Source organism: Thermobia domestica, chromosome 2 (genome assembly GCF_964235325.1).
Source record: "Thermobia domestica chromosome 2, izTheDome1.hap1.1, whole genome shotgun sequence".
NCBI classification, from domain to species: Eukaryota; Metazoa; Arthropoda; class Insecta; order Zygentoma; family Lepismatidae; genus Thermobia; species Thermobia domestica.
The window spans coordinates 322430993-322458975 of record NC_137455.1 but is presented as its reverse complement, the minus strand read 5'-3'; the positions used below and the strand labels follow the sequence as shown (position 1 = coordinate 322458975).

Here is a 27983-nt window from a genome sequence, read left to right as displayed (position 1 = left end):
TAAGGCTTTCACATTTTGTATTGATACATTAGTAGACAATCGATTAATGTATATGTATTCCTCAAATTCTTGGGATGGGGCAATTATTATTATTATTATTATTATTATTATTATTATTATTATTATTATTATTATTATTATTATTGTTGTTGTTGTTGTTGTTGTTGGAAAGTTGAGACTTGGCTACATATTTTATATTATATGAAGTTCTTGATTATTCAATTTGAAGTCTTTTTGTTGATATGGAACGTATTTGAAATGGTGAATTCCTTAAAATATTAATATTTCTAGTAGTAGTAGTAGTAGTAGTAGTAGTAGTAGTAGCAGTAGTAGTAGTAGTAGAAGAAGAAGAAGAAGTAGAAATATAAGCAATTTCTGTGAAATGTTTTGTTTTTGATCAGTAGTATTTTTGACCTATACTAACAATATGTCTTACGGATTCATCAATTGTTTGCTAAACACGTTACATTCACAGACAGTACGAATCAAGGTTAATACGGCTGACGTTATCTTGTAGGCCACTGTTCTATTGCGAGTGCACTGAAGAAAGTCGTATCAACACTAAAATCGAGAAAAATTGAATATTTTCTGTTATCTTACATTGGAAGTATTAACATTACAAATTATAAAAATTACTTTTAATTACTTAATGGCAATCGAACCGAGGACCACCGGAATGTAAAACTAACGCTTATCCCACTACTCTAAGACATCGCTGTCAATTAAAAGGGGGAAAACTTGGTGTGAAGTGTCTCAAGCAAATTGCACAATTTTACCATATCAATGTTGTACAACTCTTGTTTCGGTCATAATAAAGTAGAGTGTGTTATGTAGAAACAATAGTCAAGAGAATTCAAATCTAAATTGTCAAAGTAAATTGTTGAAAATGAGTGACTGAAGTAGTATTATTGGATGTAGTTGCAGCATTTAGATAGCAGGAAGTTAAACGTCATGCTTGAGCATCGAGACTAATGTTATGTGAAACTACAGTTTAAATTTCTCTCTTCGAGTATTTTTTTATAATTATATTCTTTCACGAGCCAGTAATATACATCGCAGATTATCGAGTTCAACGTTTTATCTAGGTTACTCGATATTGAGGTAATAAAACTCTATAACCGTTGGCCCTCGAAGATATGATGTGTCCCAAACTCTCAAACTTCGGTCTTTTTATATATTTTTCTGTTTATTACGTTATTTTGTAGTTTTTTGTGAAAGGTAGAAAAAGAAACGTGATAATTTAAACAACCTGAAACTCAAACTATCCCATGCTACAAGCGTTGGTGGACCAGCGATGGGCAACTAGCGACTTCTTGGCAAAATTAGATACCCTGCAGCGACGATCCGCTGTGGCCCCATTTCCGTTTTGAAAATTATACTACTAGCGTTCCACCAGTGGCAGAGACGCGATGAAACGCCAATGAACCACAAAATTACTCCCCCTATATGTGTGATTTGTTTACATTACAGTGAATCTAAAAAAACACTTAAAAAGCACCCGGACGCGGGCGCGAACCACCAACCTTACAATCCGAAGGCGCGTATTCTTCCGAATTTGCCACGGAGGCGATAAAGCAGACGTCCAATGCAAAGGGATAGATGATTGAGGTCTTTTTAATTTGGCTAATCAGAGTGCTCCTGTAACCATGTATATTCGACGATAAGCGTTTGGGATAAAATAAAACGCGTTCAGCATATAATTTTAAATAAAATTACGTGCATCTATTTACTTTATTTTATAGTTCTCCCATATTCACTTTCTAATGATCTGCGTCAGTTGTCATCGAAATTCATACAATTATACGCACTCATTTCAATATCTTTCACTTCATGATGTATACACAGGGGTTACTCTTGCCCCCGGAACTCACTTTAGAACCAATTCGTCTGGACAAAGTAATATATAATAATAACCGCATGCAATGACTCGCGACAGTTCGTATTGGTTCCTTCGGAATTCTTGGCGATGAATCAAAGGAGCGCTGCCAAAATAAAGTCCTCGCTGCCAGGGGCAGACTGGCTAGTGTTGGAAGGCGGGGATTCCCGCCTGGGCGCCGTGAATCAATAATAATAATAATAATAATAATAATAATAATAATTTTACATACTAGCACTGAAGTAGAACTAATTTCATGCGAAAAGATATATATGGTAGTTCCCTCTTGAGTACAGCCACAGCCACATGGAGCCTTATAACTTGTTTTATCGAATGCTTGGCTACGCTCTTCTAAAATGACGTGCACCAATAACAATAGAATTTCATTTTGACATTTGAAGTTTAAAGGCCTGTTTAAAAAGAATGAATCTCAAAAGGCAGAACTGCCAAAACGTCATATTTATTAGGTATATTGAATACAGCTGTATGAAGGTACTCAACACCTGATTACTAGGCTCTGAAGAGTAGCCGGGACCCTTCCCATAATTTCCTTAGATAGAAGTCCCTTGAGATGATAATCGATTTACGATTTTTTTTGCCTATTTTGATCAGTGGCAGCTTTTCAGATTTTGGGCCCCCCAGAAAAAGATTTCTAGCCCACTTGACAGGAACGTAATTTCAGGAAATTGGAGGGGAAGCAATGAAAGTAGATCTTGGAGTGTCATACATCCGCGGGGTTCCAAGGAACAGAGGCTGTGGTCAGGGGTCTAATCCCCCAGAAACTCTCAGATTTACTAGAGTATCGCACATTTGGAAGAAGATCCTTTAAACCTTAGGACGTTTGCACACGGCAACGATAATATCGGTGGAAGCCCCGATAATATCGGTGTCGGTGTCGGTGTACTTTGCACACGTCGCCGACAATATCGGTGGAAGCCCCGACAATATCGGTGTCGGCGATAGTTTGCACACGTGGCCGATAATGTCGGCGCTGAGACTAGTATTGGACAGGACGTGAAAGAGAGAAGATGAGTCCAGCTATCAATAAGAGATATCTTCTTGCCTTGTTGTACTTAAGACGTAGAAACAGGAAATGTAGATCGCGAAAGCTTTGGGTTCATCCATTATTGACTGTGCGTTATGTAGAAGGTGCTTTTTATACACTATATGAGAAATTACGCGAAGACAATGCAAAATTTTTTAATTACTATCGCATGTCCACACAAACTTTTGATTTTTTAATAGAAAGAATTGGAAACCATATTCAGCGCCAGCATACAGAAATGAGACCCGGTATTCCACCCATAGAAATGTTGGCAGTTGCAATAAGGTAAATCTATTATTATTATTATTATTATTAAAAATATTTTAAAATATTCAAGAGTGGGTATACGTTACGGCAATAATTTCTAGAATATCACTTTCAATGGAAAAGAACGTTTTTTCCCGTCAACGGGCTTTAACTCTGACGAACAATTATACAAACAAGCGTTTTATCCAGTCAGGGATTCCGCCAGACCCCCCTTATAGGGGGTGTCACCCCTAAACTTCGAGTAACACCCTCCAAACTTCTGCCTTGATCCGAGCCTGAATAGGCGATTTTTCACAATTATTTCATGTTTTGTGCGAAGAAGTCCTATTTGAATATAGAACTTTCAAACGATTGAAAGAATAAGTTTCTTCAAGGGATTTCTAATGAAACTTTCCTGTGAAGAATATAAATCCATTATATTTCCTAATTTGTCAGCTCTGGCAACAAAACGTGTGCTTGTTTCAATCGGTACCGCTTCAGTCGAGAGATCATCTTCAACAATGAATAGAATTTTAACTTCAGAACGGTGTCGGCTCCCCCAGAACACGTTAATAATTTGAAGGTGTCCTTGGAAGAACCTTGTTTACTGGTATTTGAAGTGAAAATAAAAGTGTTGAGGCTGATTTTGAAAATTTTATAGGTTGTGCACAGGCCCATCCGCCCGTATCCAAGAGGTCTAGGGGGGCGGCCCACATAAATTTTTGCTGCCCCCTCCTAAAATTTTCACGGTAGGGTTGCAAATGACCTATAATATGGTGATGAACTATATGGTTGGATCGGGCCATCCCTAACTTCTGCCTCTTCCCCCCTACATTTTTGGGCTGGCTACCGGCCTGGTTGTGCATACGGGAAATGGTTCAGAAGTCCTATACGAGTGACATCGGTTCAGTTGGACCATGAGTGAATCAAAATAAATGAACTTGCGTTTCAAAGAACATTAAAGAACTTGGAACAGTGATTTTCAATCTTTGTAAGACTGCGCCGCGGTTCACAAATGTGCTTGTAAATATATTTCCAATACTTTTTTTTCATTAGGATCACAAAGAGCATTTAACTTGCTTATTAAACAAACCCGCATAAGGCATGTATAAGTTATAAAGTGGTGTTACAATGTGTGAAAATGTGAAGAAGCGTAATAATGACGGTTCAGAGGAGAGTTTGTCAAAATATGCATACGGTAGTCATCAAGACTATTAATACATTCGTGAATATATGAGTCATATTGGTAAAAAATTACAAAATTACAAAATACAAAATTACATTGGCTATAAATTTAAACGAATTTAGTTACCTACAATGTTGCGATAAAGGTACACTCATGTCCAAAATTATTGTCGCATGTCTATAAATATGTTGATGTAGGAATATAATTTGATAACGATTTCTACAGGTATTTATTATAATGTTAGTATGTGTATAATTTGCAAAGACATGTATGTGGAAAATTTCATGTCAAAAGACCAGTAAAAAGAACAATAAAACGAAAATAAACTTTCTTGTCCATTTAGCAACATTTTGATTTACTCATTCTAATTTTCGTATTTATAATTCTTTTCCTACGAAATTTACCACAAATATACATTTCCCGATTATACACACAGTATCGGTATTAAAAGTACCCTGCATACTCATTACCAAATTATATTCGTACAAGAAGACAGTTATACATATGCGGCAATCATTTTGGACATGAGTGTACAATATCTGCAATTAGCAATAAACGTTCTAGTATATCATGTTGTAGTTTTAGCACTTCAGATATCAGATCGAGTTCATCTAACCTAACCTAACCACTGACGGATCTTAGTCGCGAAAACGTTTCCATTTTAGGCAGAGCAAACAGAAAAAGAACGAGAAGAGAAATGATAAATTTAGAACATCCGACGTTTATTTGTCCATGCATACATTAATTAAGACAAGTACGACGGATTTTAGTTCAACATCAGTCAAGTGAATTAATTCGTTAATACTATAACTTACCTTGATTGTAATAGGTATTCACACAAAATAAAAACAAATAAATAACAAGGATTTTAGGAATGATCCAAAAAATTGATCATAAGATTGCGATCTTGGCCAAGAATTTTAGGAATGATCAAAAAAAAAAAAAAAAGAAAGAAAAAAAAGAAAAAGAAAAAGAAAAAAGAAAGAAAGAAAGAAATAAAAAAGGAAAGAAACGCATCAAAAGATTGCGACCTTGCCCACTAATTAGCTTTTGGATCAGATGCCACAAAATTTTTAAACGGTCCCTAAATCGAGTTTACGTATTTTTTACGTAATAAGCACATCATATTGAGTTAAGTGATAGTTTGGGTTTGGTTACACTATATGTAGTCCGGATCGCCCCCCCCCCGGATCCGCCCCTGAGTCCAGTGGGTGTAGAGTGAAGTCTTTGCAGGTGTAAAGTGAAGTCAAATGTTCTGGAGAACTTCTAAAGCACAATTACAAAATTAAACCTCTAATTGCTGTAAATAAAAACACAACTTTGCAATAATTATTAAGTTTCTGTAATTCGGGATTATTTGATTATCACACGAACTTGGGCCTAAATGCTATAACATATTTCGTACTAGGGTCGGGCCTCACATTCTAAAAGAAATTTGCTTTTTGTTTATAGTTCTGAATTTATCGTATATGTTTTTCTTTTTGCTAAATTTGTATTTATTTTAGAATAGTGTTTCTGACTCAGTTGAAAGAAAAGTACCTCTTCAATCATAAATGGAAGAGTGTCGTAATTCGCGCAATATTTAGGACCTGTTAAAAAGAACAAATTGGAGATCGGAATAAGGGACGCCAGGCAGCTCTTATGTTACCCTCCAAGCGAAAAAAAAAAAAACACACACACACAAGAGCACACAACCTTTTCACCCACTCACTATAGCTAAACTGGAGAACTCTATCAGGTGGTCGATCCCCGTACAAAGGGGAGAGGGAAAACTTGCATACATAGCTCTGGTCTTTGTTTCCATTTGCCATTCCACAAATTCTTTTAAAAAATGGGAGTAGCGTTGGAAGTTAGAGAAAAGATGTGCGACAAATGAAGCGTGGAGTCACATCCCTGTTTTTGAGATCACAATCAAGAGAATGCCAAATGAGTCACTTGTCCTCGGGGGCTTTGAAAGGAACGTTTGATTATCCTAGGTTCGTTTCAAAATAATAATAATAATAATTCTACTTGTCAATAAATATTCTATTCAATCATTGCTTATCGAGTGAGACCGGGAAAATTGTGTGCACACAATTCTGATGTAAATAAAAGAAAGTAATAATAATCAGCATTTTTCCATATGCTTATGTTCACAGAGTATCAAACATTGAAAATTACGCTTGAATTAATTTCCAGAATATAATAAAACTTAAATGCATTAGTAGATTTAAAAAGATACAATCAAAGAGAGAGAGAGAGAGAAAGAAAAAAAAGGAAGTAGAAAATAATCAACGGAAATTGGTTATGTAAATTTTCTATATTCTATTTGATAACTATTTAGAGGGAAATCAGTACTCTTCAGACTTCCAACATTTTATATTTATTTAATAAAGGGAATTAGCTACTCCAAAACAGAGACTGTAAAAAAAATAATAAGCTGTTCCAAAGTTGTTTATAGGACAAGATAATAAAAAATATTATACAATTGTAATAGAAAAAATGGAAAAACAACAAAATTCCAAAGAAAAGAAAAAAACAAAAATACACAGCGCCTTGTCACTCTCTTCATCTAACCCGCTGGCCGGCCGACATTATCGGTGGCGTGTGCATCCAATCATAAGAAAACATTGCCCCCGACAAAATCGGTGTCGGCGGTACCGCCGACAGTATCGGGGGCTTGGCCGACAGCATCTGCGTGTCGGAGGAACGGCCGATAATATCGGTGGCGTGTGCAAGCTACGATTTGAATACATTGAAGTCGATTTCACCGCCGACATTATCGGTGGGACCACCGATATTATCGTTGTCGTGTGCAAACGCACTCATTCTTCATACTAGGGACAGAATTCTAAAGATTCATAGGGTTTAAAGTACGCAATAAACAATATTATTTTGTAGCAATAAAATACAGTATACACTAAATGTGGTATACACCCTAAATATCATAAATGCCGCATATATAGTATACACTACACTACCTATGCAATTTCATAATTATTTCAATTACAAAGAAATAATATAACTACATACAATGTAAGAGAAGTAATTAACTCACATGACTTCGTTTGCTAGTACACATGGATAAAAATCTAAATTCTTTGATTTCTCTTGACTGTGAGTTTAATATTCGGTTTAACGAATAGGGCTAGATATGAATAATGACACAGGAAAGAATTTAAAACAATCAGCTAACTTATAACGTAGTTTGATTACTGCATTAGTATTTTTTTGCCAGCTAGCCGACGCTAGCTACTACCCGAAGAGGGTTACGCCCTCTGTAGGGGAAGAGATGTTTAATAGATTATACTGTTCAGGAAGCAGTGTTTGGGATATGGGTTGATACATAAACTTTATTGTTCAAATTGTGATGGTCATTATGGCCTTTAACCATAATCATGAGGTAAGGGAAATACATAAGATTCAGTGAAGGAAAAGCATAACTGTAAAATGATATGAGATGAGAAGATGAAATGAAGTGCGAAACTCACTACAACACATAGATTCTGTTAGTTGAACAAATGCAGGTTATCTTCGCGCCTAGGGGCGGCGCTAGGCATCAATGAAGACAGAGGAGCCCTGTTAGTACAGAAGGTGTTACCACTAACCACAAAGCTGGGCGTGTTCATTCGAAAGCCATTTCCTGCATCACAAGGAATAATCTTAGGCTGCCCAGATTAGTATTCAAATAGTTTGATTGATATTGAAATAATTGACAAAACCTTCCACAAGCGTTCAAGTTTAATTTTGCCTCCTTCCAACACATGAGAACTGAGAGTATGCAACACATGAGAACTGATAAGTCCAAATCAAGTGCAAAATTATAGGGCTTCAAGTACGAATCTTACAGAGTAAGGATTCTGGGGCCCTACTTTAGAATTCTGTCAATTGAGTCCCTAGTATGCAGAATGAGGTTTAAAGTACCTTCTTGTCAAATGTCCGATACTCTAGTAAATCTGACAGTTTCTGGGGGATTAGACCCCTGACCACAGCCTCTGTTCCTTGGAACCCCGCGGATGTATGACACCTCTAGACCCCCTTTCATTGCCTTTCCTTCAATTTCCTGAAACTACGTTCCTGTCAAGAGGGCTAGAATCTTTTTCTGGGGACCCAAAATCGGAAGAGCCGCTACTGATCAAAACAGGCAAAAAAAAAAAAAAAAAAATCATTAATTGAAAAAATATCATCTCAAGGGACATCTATCTAAGGAAATTTGGGAAGGGTCCAGGCCTAGTAATGAGGTGTTGAATAACTTCATACAGTTGGTTCAATATACCTAATAAATATGACGTTATGGCAGTTCTGCTCTTTGGGATTCATTCTTTTTAAATAGGGCTTTAAATTTCGCTTGTCAAAATGAAGTCCTATTGTTATTTGTGAACTTCCTTTTAGAAGAGCGTAGCCAGGTATTCGATAAAACAAATTATAAGGATCCATGTGGCCGTGGCCATACCCAAGAGGGCCCTGTCACATATATCTGTTTGCATGGTACGGTAATAGTTCTACTTTTTGTTGTATTATTATTATTATTATTATTATGCGTATAATTGTATGAATTTCGATGGCAACTGTCGCCGAATATTAGAAAGTGAATATTGGAGAACTATGAAAAAAGTAAATAGATGCGCGTAATCTTATTATAAAATTATATGGCGAACGCGTTTTGTCTTATCACAAACGGATATCGTCGAATATACACGGTTAAAGGAGCACTCTGTTCGTCAAATTATAAAGACTAAACAATTTATCCCTCTATGAGGAGACGTTGCATATATGTGTCACAATGACTTACTCAAGATTTTCTTCTTTAACCCAAAAACAAGTTATATAGACGTTCCTCAATGAGAAACATATCACGAAACGTTGTTCGAGATAAGGCTACGTCATCGTTTTCAGCGATGATCCAGATTTACATTCAAATTCTTCTTTACTTTGTAGTTTCCAAAGAAGAAAAGACGGTAAAAATTATTTTCACATTCTTTGAATTACATGAACACGTGTAGAAATAGTGTGTGCTATGATTATCTATCATAACTACTAATTTATTTTCTTATCTTTGTATGAGGAATTAATGGCAAAGTGTGAAAGCAGAGAACTGCCATTACAGCAACCCGGGTTCGAATCCTGTCGTGGCATTATTTCGTCTTTATTGGAAGGTATTGTTTACGTAATTGATATTACAATTCTGTTATTAATTTATTATTATTATTATTATTATTATTACAAAGTCGAGACTTGGCTATATATTTTATATTTTATGAATTTTCTGATTGAATTCCAAGTCTTTTTGTTGAATAATCAACACACTATATTGTAGGGGGTTTGGGGGAGGGAAATATCATCTTGTTGCTTTTTACTTGTTTACTTTCACGCTACACCAAGCCTGGCTACTACGTTTCAACGTCTATCTATGGGAAGTATCCTAAAGGTTTTGATAATAATAAGAGGGTAAGTGAATAAGTGATGATATCAATGAACTTTGCTTATTAACAACATTTAAATTACCTGGTTGTCGGAAAAGTCATGATGTATTTCGGTAAAATATGACAAATGATGATTTGTGGATATACTAGAGTTATTCAGATCATGCAATAGTTATGTCATGAATAGCTAAGATGTTGAGCATTTTCTGTATTAATATTGCTCTTTGTTGGGTTTGGTTTTACAGATTTGACAATACATAGAAGATGGAAGACCAAAAATTACATGCTCGCCATATTTTATTGTTTTACTTCAGGCAAGAGAAGAAATCGCGAATAGTGTTTGTGATTTTTACTGTCCTCCATGTTTCTGTGCGTTTGTCCGTGTTCTTAAAGAGTTACTGGAAGAGCTGTAAGAGTGAGTAAAACGAGTAAAAATAGGAAACATAAGGTACTGAGGAATTTTCGTTAAATAAGTTAACTTTTTAAAAATATTCCAGTGCCCTGAAACACCAGATTCCAATCAATATGAGTATCTGTCCAGTGCCGTACTGTGAGAAATCATGGCCCGAGGCGAGAGCATAAGGCAGCGCCTCCGTACATATGAGTGAGGTAGCTAGAAAAGCCGCGAAGCGTCACCATAATTGGCGTAGGAAAAATTTCAACAATATACCCTGCTTTTCCTTGATTTTGATCACTTTTAATACTTTTTTCTTCTTTTCTTTGCCTTTTTCTCCCTAATTTTGCGCTCCCATACTAGGGCGCGCGGTTCGTAGCCCCGCTCGCTCCTATCAAGGCACGGCACTGTGCCTGTCAAGGGTTTGAAGTACTCTAAAAGCCAATTTCTCCTTCATGGCCTTGCGTGTTTGTATGTCTTTTTAGTTGTCAATTTAAAGTTGAATTCTCTGGTCTATTCTTTCTGCATAATACTTTACTATTTTATCATGACTGAAATCAGAAAGTTTCAGCATTATTACACTGGAATCGTAAAAGTGTGTAATTACTGAATTCACTGCACATCCAGTTTTTTCTCCCAGAACGGTGATGTCTTAGAGTAGTGGCTGAAGCGTTAGTTTCATAATGTTGGGGTCGCGGGTTTCTATTCCCTCTGAGGCAATTAAGAAAGCGGCATTTTGGTCACAGAGCGTAAACCCACACACTTGAAAACAAATTTAACACAACACTCACAACAATGATCCTGTTTTGTGCGTTATTGTCGTCCGCGCGGAAAAACAACTCCGTTCCCAGGAAGCCACTGCACAACACTGCAGGACGCCACGAGCCAGGTCGGGTGAGTCCATTCTGCCCGGGAGGGGGAAGGAACGAAATTGGCAAAATGTGGACTGAACAATCTCTCTAGACTCTTCATGAGTTGCAAGATGAAACCTTTCCTCACCGATCATATTCTTCTGACATGTTTTCCGGCATCTCGATTCTTTCTTGGCAGGGAAGGATAACTGGGTGGTGCAACATGCGATTGAGGACTTCTTCACATCATAGACCCCGAACCTCTTTCGTAATGGAATCCTATCGATAGCTAAGCGATAGGGGAGATGTGTAGTTGCATCCGGGGACTACTTTTACTAACTAGGTACTTAGATTTGATTTTTGTGGCCTTTAAAAGTAAATTATATCATGAGGATATTTCAATTGCACCAACCCACTAGCAACTAGCAGAACTGCAGTGCTGTATAGAATATATGTCAAGAGTATTCACTACGTTCTCCACCAGCTTTACATATTTTAGTAAATAATTCAAAGTAAAGAGACGTTAAGAAATATAGGTCTACGAGTTATACCAGATAGTAGATGCCTATATGGATATGCTCTAATACAAACTAATCGTGTCCAGATCTTCTCTTATACAGAAGAAATCTGAAATGTAGTAGCCTAACTGTTGGACAATGTAATTTAAGAATTCTGTAAAAGGTCTTGAAAAGAATTATTAGTTTTTTAATAGCATTTTTTAATATTTTCCATAAGTAGAAGCTTTGCTTTGTATATACTTAAACACAAACAAACTATTTGCTAAGCAAAACAATATATTCACATTTTAAAAAACTACATACGTGTTACAGTTTCTCCAACTAACACTTTGGCTTCATCAGACACTATCGTATGATGTGTGTGTAGTTTTTTTTATGTGAATATATTGTTTTGCGCAGCAAATAGTTTGTGTTCAAGCATTTTTTAAATTTTCAAAATGTTTATTTTTGTCAAATTATCTAAAAAAAAAAAAAAAAAAACAACAAAGAAAAACATAGTAGTGGAAAGTGCTTAGCGAAAAATTGTTATCTTTATTTCTCTTTGGTGCAGTTGAATAATCTGGGATCCAATATTTGGAAAATTTGTGTGTAATATCTATTGCTTCAGAAAGACAGACTGATGGCATGGATTTAATTTATGCAGGTGGCACTTCAAAAGTAGTAATGTAGAAATGAATAAACAATGCAAGCGTCACAATATGTAAATCTCCATAAGATGAACTTCGCATATGCAATACTTTAGCAGTATTGAATAATTCTGTCAAAATACTATATGCCACAACATATAATTTACAATATTTACGAAAGGAAGAGAATAATCAAGTTGCAAAAACGTGCATATGAAGAAATTCTCAAATTGTAAGCGAAATTATTGTGTAAACACCCATGATACGAACACATTATAGACTATATACAACGCAACAAGTGAATTTCCGCAGGAAAGGCGATCTGCATGTTTCAAGCGTAGTTTAAAGCAGATTCGCACTGCTTTCATTGTGCTAAATCGTAATACAAGCGTATCTTACTCTATAGGCTATTGAATAATAATAATAATAATAATAATAATAATAATAATAATAATAATAATAATAATAATAATAATAATAATAATAATAATAACAGTAGTAGTAGTAGTAGTAGTAGTAGTAGTAGTAGTAATAGTAGTAGTAGTAGTAGTAGTAGTAGTAGTAGTAATAGTAGTAGTAGTATGGCAGCCTTATCAGAAATTAAACCGAAGGGATCAACAAAAGGTAAAACCTGAAAGTTAGCTGCCAAACGTTGAAGAAAAAGAACTTTTGTTCAGGAACTAAATATCTAATGTAAGTAGTGTAAGGACAATATCGTATATTAATTCATAGTAACTTTTTATTTGATACCATGTGACATAAGCAAAATGCACTTCACCGAAAAGGCTACTTCAATGCATTTACTGTAGGGTAGGTGACAGTAAACAATGCCCACCGCTTCGCCTTCCGTACCCTAATCCTCGCTATTCCCCAGTCTACGAATTCTTTGCCTCCCACATTTCTCGATTACCACGAGGCAAATTCTCTCGTGCAAGTATATCTATTAAAATTTAATGGGACAAGAGTTTTAAAGGTAATAGGACATGATTTATGTATCTTATTAAACTATATGGCGGTATCGACATTCTATGCCTTGGCAGTAAGTTGAAATTAAAATTCATAAACAGAATAAGCCTTTTAAAAGCAGTACGAAACTATTTCTGTAAACAAACATACATTAGCAGGAATTACGTGATTAAGGTTTTTAAACTTCATGATTTCTTTACTATATTCATGTATCATTCGCTCCTACTATTATGGCTGACACGCGATACGAAACGTGGCTTCAGATTTGCTTTCATCGTTCCATCCGATTTATGTATATCTATGTTTAGTTTGTCATCTTCTATTATGTTTAAAGTTATTAGTTAGAATATAGAGTGTGTGTGAGATAAATTAGCAGTGTTTGGTTTGTTATCAAATGTACTGAAGCAGAATGTGTTTGTACGAAGATAAATTTGCACAGGATTTGAAACAGAAGATATCAGCGAGTGACAGTTAACTTTAGAAGAATTCTATGCATATCGAAAGTGATTCAACGACCTGCTTACGATGTTGTATCTGCCGCTGAAAAGGTAAGTTAAATTTACATTTATATTTCAAAATTACCAATGAATGAATCAAATTAAATATTATGAATACAATAGTATCAATAAAAAAAAGTTTCTTAGGATTGAGTATAGCCCGCTCCCCCCAGTGATTTTTAACGAATCATAGTGAATCTAACGATTCACAGTAGTTCATAATGAATCGGAATCGCATGTTATAAAGATTTAAAATGTAAATCTTGCGGTAAGGAAGCTTTAGAATAAGTATTAGTAGTAGTAGTAGTAGCGGTAGTAGTAATAGCAGTAGTAGTAGCAGTAAGTAGCAATAGAAGTAGTAGTAGTGGTAGTTAGTAGCAATAGTAGTAGTAGTAGTAGGAACGGGTTAGAAGCCCCGCAGGGGTTTGTTGGGTTCTGTTCTCGATATAAGTAGTAGTAGAAGTAGTAGTAGCAGTTTTAGGAGTAGCAGCAGCAGCAGCAGCAGCAGCAGTAGTAGTAGTAGTAGTAGTAGTAGTAGTAGTAGTAGTAGTAGTAGTAGTAGTAGTAGTAGTAGTAGTAGCAGTAGCAGTTCCGGTGACAAAGAACTGGGGGGAGCGGGCTATACACAAGCCAGTTTCTTATTTGGAAATGTCAAAGTTTGTACATAGAATTTTGGTTAAAAGGGAGTTATCGTGGGCCCGTATTTTCCAGCTTTTCTGGGTTTAAAATGTAGATATCGCTGAATTGTCTCCAATGGCACCACTTTTGATTTCTGCAACGGACCACTTCAAGGTCAAATTAGGGGACAAAGTGGGACCATTTGGGCAATGCGAACCAGTGACCGACTGCGACGAAATGGGTGTCATTCGATTCGTATTCACACGTACATGAATAAGTGATATGCCGTTTTCCCGAAAATTCTATTTTAAACCCGAAAATTAACGCAACTGTGATTTTGAGCGATGCGGATCAGTGACTGACTGGAACAAAATGGATGTCATTCGATTCCTATTTCGCACATACACGAGTAATTGATAGGCCATTTGGTCTTTATTCCGAAGTTGTCGTCCACTGACTTACGATAAAAAAAACCTAATAAAAGCCACGAGAATTCAAAACTCGTCAAGGCTTGTGTATAGCCCGCTCCCCCCAGGTCTTTGTCACCGGAACTGGAAGAGTCACTACTACTGCTACTGCTGCTGCTACTGCTACTGCTACTACTACTACTACTACTACTACTACTACTACAACTACTGGTACTACTACTACTACTACTACTACTACTACTACTACTACTACTACTACTACTACTACCGCTACAACAACAGCCACTACTATTGCCGCTACTACTACTACTACTGGTACTACTACTAAGACATATCAGGAACAGAACCCAACCAACCCCTGCGGGGCTTCTAACCCGTTCCTACTACTACTACTATTACTACTACTATCACTGCTACTACTACTACTACTTCTACTACCGCTACTATTACTACTACTTCTACTACTACTACCGCTACAACTACTACCACTACTTATACTAAAGCTTCCTTACCACAAGATTTACATCTTAAATCTTTATAACATGTGATTCCGATTCATTATGAACTAATATGAATCGGTAGAATCACTATGATTCGTTTAAAATCACTGAGGGAGCGGGCTATACTTAATCCAATCGTCAATTTTAAGTACCGCTTTAAAAGGGTATAATAGAGTATGGTAGGGTAGAGTAGAATAAGGTAGGAATAAGCAGGATAGGGTTAGCTGAGAGTGAGGGAAGTTTAGACCCATTTTATTAAAATTAATAGAGCGTATGTTCTCGTCTCTGCGTAAGGATACAAACTGGAGCGTCTCTGTACACCTGCTGTCATGTTCAGAATACAAATGTTCATTACTTTTTCACAATCCAACCATACGATAACCTTGCGCGAAGTAGTTTCCTCCGCTTGCCAAATAGTTCGATGATTATATCCGTTTATAAAAAAATAAATACAACTTCCGCTCTCCTTACATTATCAAGCACAGAAACGAGCAAATTGTCCATTTCTTTCCAGTAAATTTTCAAAAGTTTTCTAGAAACGGACGACTAACTTTGGAACTCTGCCATTTTCTGGAAAATTCAATTTTGATCTGGAAAATTAACGAAAATTCAAGATTCAAAATTCCAGATTTTCGTTAATTTTCCAGATCAAAATTGTATGTTTGGGAAAATGGAATATCAGTTACTCATGTGCGTGTGAACACGAATCGAATGACACCCATTTCGTCCCAGTTGGTAACTGGTCCGCATTGCCCAAGTGGTCCCACTTTTTATTTTTGATCCCTAATTTGACCTTGAAGCGGTCGGTTCCAGAAATCAAAAGTAGTGTCATTGGATACAGCTAATCGAAATTATAATATTTTAAATCCAAAGAGGTTTAAAAAAAGACTGAAATGAAATCTTTGAGTTTTACGTCCCACGATTATGCCGGTTAGACTAAAGGAGACGGTGATGATGAGTAATGAATAAAATGGTGGAATGATGAAAGTGGGAGGAAACGGGAGACAAAAACCACGCACGCGGTGTTTGTCCTACCACAAAGTTCACTTGGCGGGGGCTGGGATGAGGTTTGAAAAATAGGAGCCATGGTAACTTCCTTATAACCTCAAACTGTACTCACTTTTCCTATCAAGGATGATTTCACACAATTTCAAACTACGAGGAGGAAATTTTTCCCCTGGGCACCCCCTGAAATCATCATTGCGGGTTAATTCTGTATTTGGGGGACACACTGAGTAGAAAGCAGATTGTTTACAGGAGAAACGACTTGTTGTTGCGGCAGGTTAATTCATTTGCGAGTAATCTGTGAAGCGAATGGAATAGAAATGCAGTGTGTGTAATGGAGGAACATAAACTATTGTCGGGAATATTTCCACTTAGCGAAGAGTATCTAAGAGTGTATAAATACAAAAATGAAACTATTTGCCATTTTGATTTTAAGTATGGCGGAATGCTGCGTAGGTTGTGATATTTCACATCTAACCTAACCTAACTGAAAACAGGATAAAGTAACCAAACTTAGACTATATTTAGCAAAAAGTTTCAAAATCTGCCCCTCCCCAACACAGAATTTATCCCACCATTGATTGCTACATACTCCATTCTTGATTTAAATACGTCTAAATAGAAGGTACAATTTATATATGCATCTCGTTATGATGTTACGTCAAAAAAAAAAAAAAAAAAAGGTTGGTTTCTGATAAGAACAATATTTCAAAAATTGTAGAATATGAATTGGCTAAAAACATTTATTGGTGGAATTTTACGAAATGTGATAAAAAAAATGTACTCTTGGTCCACATTTACAATGTCTATATATATACCGATTCACCATTTTTTCCCTGTAAAATTTACATATTTTTACATTTCTGGACCAACTCCCCGGTACTTAACCCTAGATTCACTTTTGGAGGGTTTAACCGTTATGGGTTTATTCAGTAAAGTTTGACATAAACAGTTTTAAAAACTGTTATGAACCTTCACAAATATGCTACCCATCAACTTGGTAGAGGAGAAGGTGGTAATATGAAGTCTTTTTATTTCAATCATAGATCAAGTTCTATCCGATTGTGGATTTTAATTGTTAATGTAAATTAAAGTATGAACTTTTCTCTTTCTGTGGGCGAAATATTTATTTAGTAATCGTAGCAAGTAAAGAGAAAAGCAAGATATGAAACATGTTGTAAAATGGAGTCCAAAAACACATAGTAATATGGGGAAAAGAAAGATTAATTTCTAAATTTAGATAAAAAACATAGGAAAAGATAAAAATAAGTTCTATACCATATGTAACATAAAACATAGTAGAAACGTAAGTAAAGGTAGTTTATTTTAGATATCATGTTTGTTATTGTACACTCTATCAAGATGTTTCTCAAATTCCAATTCTAGTGTGTCGACAATAGTCATGATGTTTCCCTTGTTGATACATTTTGCTCTTGCTTCCAATGTTCCAGTAGGTAATCTATTAAATTTTACGTTTTTAGAACGATTCGTGAAGTGATCAAACTAGGCATGTCCCACCACGTCGCCCTTGAAGGAGTATCAATATTATTTCATTTGTTAATTGACAGGCCAGTTTTTGTACATCTTTCGTAGTTAATAAAAAAAAATCCTCCACAAGAATTAGATATTCGATAAATCCCTGTTCCAACTTACAGAATTGGAGGCCTTCCTAATTTTGTAGAAATCACTCGTCAGGAATTGTATTCACCGTAAATTGAAGTGTAAATAACGTTGATTCCGGCACTTTAAAATATTTAGATGCTTCCACTAATTTCATTGTGTCCGTTTTAACACCAAATTACTACTTGTTTCATATCAGCCTCATTCCAAGATTCTCTTTCTGTTTGAGGAGTCTGTTCTAGACTCAATCAATAAGAAGCACGTCCTCGGGACAGACGTACTTGGTACGTTCGTGATTATGGAAGTCTCACATCACACGAATTTGTATCGCAATGTCTTTGTCTGCTGCATAGTTGTGCCCTTCCAAAATGGTTATTGACTACAAGGTTCGACCTTCAGCTGTCGTCAGATACCATACAGCACATAAATACCCAGGAGTTCCAACAAGAGTTAAAAAAAATCAAATTAGTTTTTCTTTAGTTTAATGTCCTATCATTATGCAGGCCTTTGTGCTAAAGGAGTGCATAATTAACGAAAATTACTATGAAATTAAATGTTAATGTTTCCCGCCGGGGATGGAACCCGAAACCACATGCACCAAACGCTTAGGCACTAGACCAGCGGAGAAGGCTAGCAGGAGTTCGGAGCGTTTCTAGAACAATACCTCGAATATTATGTTATGCATGCAACGGTTCTAAAGATTATTGAGTTGGCTATGCCTTCAACAAGGACAAGGAAAGCTCAGAAGTTAGCTTGCATCGCTCAGTATTTACTGTTGAACTAACAGCAGTAAAATCTATTCTCGATCATAGGTTTTGATTTTCGCTACATCATGTGCTTATCTGCAGCGGCTCACAAAGCGTTATTAAAAGCTTGCAGAATGCATTTAGCAAAGAGACCAATGTGCAAGACATTATGGCAAGAAGTCATTAGGTAGGCCTATAGCAACAGTGTTGTTTCTTCATTGTCTGCTCGGTGCCCGGACACGTCGGTATTGTGAACAGTGTTTCTTTCAGAAAAATCTTCCGGGGGGGGGGAGGGGCACGCTTAGTATTCGGAAGGGAACATGTTATTTTCACACGGTACTATTCTATTTATTATATTATCGACGTATTATTTTAGTCTGAGTATTCGGCATATTCTTATGTAATATACAGAATACTGACACCTCAAAGAACGATTAGGACTTCCTAAAAATCTTAATCAGATTTTGGGCAATAATGTGGTCTTCCGTGACGGTATTCTCATCTTTTTTCGTGAGTTTGGTATAATTCAGTGATTGCCAAACCGTTGATCGCGAGCCACTAGTGACTCGCGGGGACATTTTCGTTAGATCTCGTTAGCCTATGGTCACAGTGGATCCGACTTTCACCGATTTTTTAGTCTCACATACTCTGACGTCATCAGTGAAATAAACAAATGCATTGAGAGAAGTAGTGTTGCCACGAGACGGGACAGAACCCTCTTAGACGAGACACGAGACGAGACAGACTACTTCTCCCGTCTCGAAATCGAGACGGGACGTCTCGTGAAATGTCTCGTCTCGTCTCGTGTCTCGAAAATGAAAACGCTGGTGGGAATGGCAAGATTGAAATTGCCAGTGGTCATATAGATTGGAAAAGGAAAATCCCCTTTGTGAGAAAACATGTTGAAAAACCTTCATAGAAAAGTGTCCTCTGTCTATTGAATGAAACAATCGTGATACATGAGCTTCCAGGAATATCATCCTTAATGTCTTGTCTCCAATTCCCCTTGCTGTAAACTGAGGAATTCTCATTTTTTTTAAATTTCTGGCTGGAATGATGACAAACAAAATCAAAGACAGGGAAGATTTTTACAAGGTCAAGAAACCGAACTACCACCACCATCTATTCAATTTGAAAACTGGGTAAGGTCTATTACACTCATTACAGACTGTAGTTGAAAGTTCTGGCTGAGATGGCGGAAGAGAACAGAACAGACTACACTTGTCTTTATTCTCTGGTGGCGGTATTCTTTTTGCTATATGAACCGAAAACGGCAATTGAAGTATGTCATCTGCGACTAAAATTTTGTCTTCTCTCTCTCTCTCTCTCTCTCTCTCTCACACACACACACACATACACATACACATACAAACACACTTTTAACATTTTACCAATCGCTCGCTTATTATACAGCAGTCATGTTGTAAAATTCACCTCTTCGTTTGGAAGGCGGGCGGAGGACAAAGAAAGCAAAGATATTTTCGACGAACCCTTCAAATTGTTTGCTTTCAGCAAATTTATGATACTAATAATAACACTTTAGGTAAAGAAGTTTTACAGGGGACCTTCGTTTTGTTAAGCGGAAATGTTTGATCTGACCAGAGTGCGAAATTGCCCTCTGCTTCCATGTTGAGAGGAGGGTATACTTCCCTTTCCTAGTGAATAATATTCATTAGGACCTGAATTATCTTCAGAAATTGTTTCTTACAGGCATATAAAACCCCTCGAACTTAATAACCCTCGAAGTTAACATTTTGTATAATATTCATGGAACTCCGTTGAAAGCAGAAAATATCATGAGAATTATCAAAATTCGAACATTGAAGAACATAATTAACAGAAAAGAAATAGGATACCCAAACCATATTTTTAAACTTGCTATAAAATGTATATCATATATTTTTACTAATTCCTTACTCCCATGAAAGTATCCTGGGAGGACATTCTCTCCATTTTTTTTCAGACTGAAATCCTTTTATCCCGTACGATTTCCCCCCTGACACAATATGAAAAAACAAATGTTGTTAAAATCCATACACATGACCCTTCCGGGACTTAACCCGGGGCCTTCAAGCCGATGGTCTATCGCCGCAGACCGCTCGGCTTGGTATGATGTACGTTGTATGTTTGCGAATAGATCCCGACAATATAAAAAACTTTAATCCAAAATGGCCACCCAAATATCAACTTTTTTTTAGACCACTAGCTAATCTGGGTGTACTGTCATGAGTTTGTTACACAAAAGGGGCAACCACCACATAGTAGCACACACCCCGCGGTTATGGGAACAGATTTTAACCATGGAGGTGAAGACTGGCCCCAAGCATTCTTTCGTCCGATGTGTCATTCAGCTCCCATTACTATGGCATTTTAAGTAGAGCTTAGTGTGCAGTAACATATAAAATTTCAATCAAATACTTTCCATTACTAAATAAAATTATTTGGTTCCGAGCTTTTTTAAAAAAAATAATTGCAACAAATTTAAATATGCTAAAATGGAAAGTAGTTTTTGGATTGTTATGGGTTAACACTGTGAAACCTAAAGGCTGGAATATATGAAATCAAAGTGTACACACATATCTATCTCCCTATTTATCTATATATCTTTCCACCTCCCCCTCTCTCTCTCTCTCTCTCTCTCTCTCTCTCTCTCTCTCTATATATATATATATATATATATATATATATATATATATATATATATATATATACAGACACTATAAAGCAAGTGGGCTGATAGTATACGATAGTGTCGGGGATGATGACACCTTTACATCGAACTTTGCTTGTCATGTAAACATTATTTGACATTAGTGTCTTCATCTTCGACGTACCTATGAACAATTTACTGTATATTCGTGTATTGAAACTGATGAAACAAATTTCAATGCTTTAGAATGTAAAAAAAAAAAAAAGAAAGAAAGAAAAAAGAAAAAAAAAAGAAAAAAGCCAGGGTCGAGAAGCCTCAGACAACTAACAGCAGAGATATATTATCTTGTAAACTATTTGTCCTTGCCTTGTGAGCTTATTTGAATTTATTTTTAAAATCTTTAGGCAAGTTTGGCCGAATGGATGATGATGGGAAAATTAGTGGAATGAAGAAAGTGGTAGGATACTAGACAACTTCGAAAAAACACACACATTCGAAAAATGAAATGAAATCTTTGAGTTTTACGTCCCACGGTTATGCCGGTTAGGCTAAAGGAGACAGTGATGATGAGTAATGAATGAAATGGTGAAATGAAGAAAGTGTGAGGAAACGGAAGAACCCCGAGAAACCCACGCACACGGTGTTTGTCCACCACAAAGTTCACTTGGCGGGGCTGGGAGCGAACCCGAGACCCCTAGCACCAGAGGTGAACGCTCTACCACTGAGCCACCGCGGTTCCCACACACATTCAATGTTTGTCCACCACAAAGCTCACATGGCACTAACCGAGATCGAACCGACTACCACATACACCAGAGGTGAAGGCTTCATGGTGTAGCTACTGTGACATTTCTTGTCTTGTGTGTTTTGGGTAATACTTGTAACTTACAAGGGAAGAGAGGGAGATTATATATCGAAGTGGAAGATGGTTTATATACCAATCGAAAGCACTAATGATGCCTATTACAAAACTGTAATAAGAAATTTCCGAATGCATATACTATGCGAGTTATATGAATATATAGAGTGTCTAGATAATCCGTTTCCACCCCTTGAAATCGCGAACGATAAGACAGATACCAAAACTGGAAAACACGTGTTTGATCATTTTAAAAGTATAACGTATGAAAGCAAAAATTCTTGTCATAAGGCCACCCGCAGTGTACTAGGCGGGGTCCAACTCAAAAATTACAAAAGGTAAGGGGGTCAAGTAGCATATCGTTCGAAACTTCTTGGGAAATGAAAGAAGACGGAACAAGTCTCAATACTCTAAAATTATCTTGTGCAAAATGGCGGCCGGTCAAACTGTCAGCAAAAACGTCATTGTAAAGTCGATGGCCACCCCCAAAAAAATCCTGAAACGGTGAGGCAGATGTCAAAACAGGAAAACATGTGTGTCATCATTTCAAAAGTACAATGATTGGAAGTAAAAATATTTGTCTCAGGGTCCTCCACAATGTCCCAGGCGGGGTCATACTCAAATTGTTCAAATGGCAAGGGAGGTCAAGTAGCACATCGTTTAAAGCTGTTATTAAATGAAAGCAGATAGAACAAGTATGGACGCTCTACGATAATACTGTGCAAACATCTTGCATTTCAGTTGTTCTTTCTGTAACCGGGTTTTAGTTTATTTTCACTTTAATTCTTGTACTCAACGGAAAGAAAGGAAATGCCGTTACTGTGAGATTCTGCTCTTTGAGCCCAGTAATGTCAAAATAAATATTAAAAAAATATAATAAAATAAAAGCAAATTAAGACATAAAGAAAAGAAACGACAACATTTGACATGTTTGAATATAGAACTGACTAGTTAACATATAATGTACTTCCACGAACATAAATAAGTAGAGGTTGGAGCCATCAGAAGTAAAGACTCTTATGTCTACTTATTTATGTTTATGACTGCACAACAGTGGTACTTATGCTCGTTATCTGGTTTATCAATTATAAAATGATTCAAACGAAAGAATTCCTTGCACCAGGAAAAGTAAATACGTACAAATGTCTCAGAATGAAAACAAGTGCCGATTGCAAAATGGAAAGTGAACGTGCTCAGAAAATCGAAATGAAGATGTACATTTTGACCGGCCGCCATTTTACACGGGGTAATTTTAGAGGATCGAGACTTGTTCCGTGTTCTTTTATTTCTCAACAGCTTTATTTGACCATATTTGCCATTTGAAAATTTTGAGTAGGACCCCGTCTGGAACCTTGTGGAGGACCCTGGGACAAACATTTTTACTTTCATCATTGTACTTTTGAAAAGATGACACACATGTTTTTCTTTTTTGACATCTGTCTTACCGTTTCAGTTTTTTTTCTTTCTTTGAAGGCTGGCCATAGACTCTACAATGACGTTTTTGCTGACAGTTTGACCGGCCGCCATTTTGCACAGGGTAATTTTAGAGAGTTGGGACTTGTTCGTCTTCTTTCATTTCCCAAGAAGTTTCGAACGATATACTACTTGACCCTCTTACCTTTTGTAATTTTTGAGTTGGACCCCGCCTGGAACTCTGCGGGTGGCCCTGGGATAACAATGTTTACTTTGATACATTGTACTTTTTAATGATCAAAAACGTGTTTTCCAGTTTTGGCATCTGTCTCATCGTTTGCGATTTCAAGGGGTGGAAACGGATTTTCTGGACACCCTGTATATTCATATAACTCGCACAGTATGCATTCGGAAAATTTTTATTACAGTTTCGTAATAGGCGTCATTAGTGCTTTCGATTGGTATATAAACCATCTTCCACTTCGATATATAATCTCTCTCTCTTCCCTTGTTAGTTGTATCTTGATTAGCATGGTGCAGCCTGCTACATTTTACTTTCGTTCCCATGGTATGCTGCTATATTTTTTACGAGACAAGACGAGACAAAACGAGACAGACGAGACGAGACGAGACGGGACAGAACCTCTCGAGACGAGACACGAGACGGGACGAGCAATTTGTTTCGAGACGAGACATGCTTTGCACGAGACGAGACAGCCTGAAGTCTCGTCTCGTGACAACACTAGAGAGAAGTGTACGTGCTCAGACTGGCGCCGACATGGTTTGGCGACTACGGCCGACTTCTACCGACTACCGATAGGAAAAAAAAATATTTTGTTTTTGTCGTCAGACTACGCCAGACTAGCGGGTGCTTTAAAACTCATCGCAAGTATTAAGACTCCCATTTACATGTTACAGCAAGCCATTCTTCCGCTGATATACATTTTTGAAAATTACTTTGTCCTCTATGCATCCTCTGATCTTTTGTAAGATGTGCCAAAATGTATCCTGTTCCATTCTGAAGTACTGAAAACAAACTTCTGTGGCTGCTCCACCAACTTTGGAAATAGCGTGTGAAACTCGCCATATTTCTCTCTTTCTTGAAAAATAGTATTTACATATTCGCTCCTATCTTTCTCTAAAAGTAATATTTTTAACACAGGAGTTTCTAATAGCAGCGATTCCTCGTCCATACTGTATCCCACAAGAAGACAGACTGACGACGGATCGGTTGCAGTGGTACCAAGCAGTCGACAGACGCGGTCGGCCGACCAGTCGGCCGTAATCGCCAGTGAAGAATCGGATGCACTGTGACCGTAGGCTTAACGCTCCGGCCAACCTTGGGCAATAAACAAATGTAAGGTTTATAGGCAATAAACAAATTTTAGATTTTTTTTTTAATTGGAGTTCTTTTGGTTGGTAGCTCACAGTAGGATTTAAAAACGGTAAGGTAGCTCAGAAGGTTCAGAAATATAGCGACCACTGCAGTGCACTGGCATAATTAATGTTCTCTAAGGTTTTTCTTTTATAAAACATTCTATGTGTTGTTATTATTGCTCTTTTAGAGATACTTTCTCGTTATATATTTTTTTCTGTTTTGTTTTTCATTCTTTAAGCCATTTCGTTACCTTTGTTTAAATATCTTATGCAACTTTTGATGTGAATTTTCAATGCGCAACATGTGCTTGCCTTTGGTCTTACCTTAACTGGGACAAATAGCCTACCTGCTAACGTTCCCATTAAACTACAACCAATGAATTAGTCAATTGAACGAACATATAGCATCTTATCCTTATGCACGCGTATGAGGTTTGAACTATAGGACGACGAAAGATCGAGGGAAGCCGAAGAAATGGGCGGCGTTATGATTTCACGCTATTATCATTTTTTTTTCATAAACCGCAGAGTTCCAGGCTTTATATTAAAATAACTAATAACATTCGATACTATATAAGAACATATACACACAGCTTTTTTTTTTTTTTTTTTTAAATATTTTTCTTGGATTTGTAATAGAAAGGCACTTGACATTGTGATTATATGATAGATCCGCACTTGGCCAAGTTTATTGATACAATGAAGATTATTGTCACTTTCCTTCAGATCTTCTTTACGTTATCGTGTTACTTCCTTCTGTCTATTCAAAGGTCTCTTTCCCAAATAGGTTCCTCCAACTAGAACTTTATACTTCATATTGATCTCTCCAACAAGCGTCGTTCCCCAAACCGTGTCAAACTTCTTGATCTTATCACATGATATTATTATTGTAAATAATGATAGTTTTAACTCCCCTTTTCTACAACATACAATGGAAAAATAGGTATGAACAAAACATCGCGTATATCCCAAAGCGATATGAATTAAAAAATGGAATGAAACTTTCAGTTTAACGTCCCACGATTATGCCTTTTAGGCTGAGGGAGACGATGATTAAGGGAAGTAAATGATGATGGGAGAATTGGTGGAATGAAATTTGGGAGGAAACGGGAGCATCACGAGAAAACCCACAGGCACGATGTTGTCCACCACAAACTTATTTGGGAAGGTATCAAACCAGGCACCTGCTGCACCAGCGGTAAGCATTCTACCACTGAGCCACCGTGCCCCCTTAAAGCGATTTCTTGAACCTCCCCTAATAATTTTCTGTGTACGCCACTAATGCATATTCTTAAATCTTACTTGGTTTCTAGCATAATAAAGATTTCTTAATAAAAAAGAAATGAATAAAAATATCTTAATTAAAAAAAAAAGGCGATATCTATATTTCTCAACGCTAGAAAACTAGGTTATGGAATCGCTAGTATACTACACAAAATGTCCATGCAAGAAACAAAGGAAATGATACTTACATTTAGAGAAAGATTAAACTATGTTATTTCAGTTGAATTGATAGCAACTACGGATAATTTCAATTTCCTGTCTCCCATTCTCCAGAAATATAAGTATTAATTGAATTTTTCCTTTGTTTGTGGTGTTGTCAATACTTCTATATGAGAAAAACAAATTACTACTATTAGTTAAAGTTACTCTAGTAACATTTCAACAATGACTACGATATTGAGATAGTATTAAATTTACTAAGAACATAATGAGGGGCACTACTTTACTAAATTTTCTTTTTTATTTTGTTTATTTGCAAATATTTAAGTGACAGTTAACGCTACAAAATCCTTTTAAAATTCATGTGCCAACATAGGCATTACGGGCAGGTGTCATTTGATTTACTAACGGTGGACATAAGAACGTTTTTTGTGTTTATTTTCGTTTTTTTTTAAAAAAAATTATGAAAACTTCCCAAAACAATAAAAAATAAGGTTCGGTTTTCTATATAAAAACATTTTTTTCACAAACCGGTTCGGTTTGCTTTCAAAAACCGGTTTCATTTTTTTTACCAAAAACTTTTTCCCTTCCTTGTTAGCTACATAGTTTGGAAATGAGTTTTTATAAAAACCCGTTTTGCTCATCCCTAATATTTACATATCGTCACATGAGAACCAGAGGGACATAACTCCATTTTCGTAGGTTTGCAGGTGAGAGGACAAAAATATTATTTTCTTAGAAAGATGTGTTTTTAATAAGATGGTAATTGAGCTACATTACAACAGATGATCGACAAGGAGAACAGATGGCGTTACGTTCCATTTACAGCAAGTGGGGCTTTCAAAATTATGTCCGAACATGAAGAAAACGAAAACCGCATTTTTGGAGTTACGTTCCTCTGGTTCTCATGCAACGATATACATTAGATGGGTGTTAGGTCTATATATATCATCAATCGGGAACCACAATCGTAATTTCAAATAATGAGCTAGTGCTTTTTGTGTACAGTACAATGTTCTATATTAATGTAATTCAGAAACTATACATATGAACATAATGGTTGAAAGAGATTATTATTGAAAAAGGAATAATTATTTATTCTACTGATTTCCAAGAACGGTAAATTTGAAGAGAACAGTCAGGGTGTTAGAAAGGCTCTAAGAGGAGCACGCTATTATAAATTTAGTAGATGTTTATTCTCTCAGAGTTGACATTTCAACATTTCAGTGCTTGTGTCGATTTCGCTATTATTACAATTGCATTATGATACAATTGTATTATATTCCAGTTTGTGTTTTATTTATTAGTGGTTTTGATATTGATTATATTGAATGCAATATTTTTTTGCTACGTCTACGTTATTAGTCTTTTTTACGTCTTTAGCTACAGATATTACCAGTGGCGGCGGTTGGACGTTAGAAGTGGGGGGGGGGACAAGACATGATCTGAACAATTGTATATCAATGTTAGATTTCCTGATTTTTTTCTAACACTGTTTCATGAAAGGTTGTATAACTAATAGGATACTATCTTTTTTCACTTAAAATGCCGTATATTCTATTTCTATTTTATTAAGTAAATTCATAAGAGCAATACAGGTAAGTACTAGCCCTTTATACTCTTAAACAACGAAAGTGTAAGAAAAGATTTGAGTTCTTGTTCATGAACATCTTAAAATTCTGTCTGGAAAATTGTGTGATCAGATTATTTAATAAAT

The 27983-nt window shown here is 36.4% G+C and overlaps 2 protein-coding genes across 4 annotated transcripts in view; one reads left to right on the top strand and one right to left on the bottom strand.

Moving 5' to 3' along the window:
• LOC145678662 (uncharacterized) overlaps nucleotides 1-27983 on the bottom strand; it is a 54570-nt gene that overhangs the window by 3941 nt on the left and 22646 nt on the right. Inside the window, exon 2 of one of the 2 annotated variants that reach the window (XM_081749044.1) lies at nucleotides 26296-26432. The gene's annotated coding sequence lies outside the window, so the exon portion shown is untranslated. Of the gene's footprint in view, nucleotides 1-26295; nucleotides 26463-27983 lie in introns of those variants that run through there. The other variant, XM_081749043.1, reaches the window with a different exon arrangement.
• Nucleotides 12790-27983, top strand: part of LOC145678660 (uncharacterized) — a 363281-nt gene continuing 348087 nt past the window's right edge. For both annotated transcript variants that reach the window (XR_014130423.1, XM_081749039.1), the window contains exon 1: nucleotides 12790-13658. The gene's annotated coding sequence lies outside the window, so the exon portion shown is untranslated. The remainder of the gene's footprint in view (nucleotides 13659-27983) is intronic.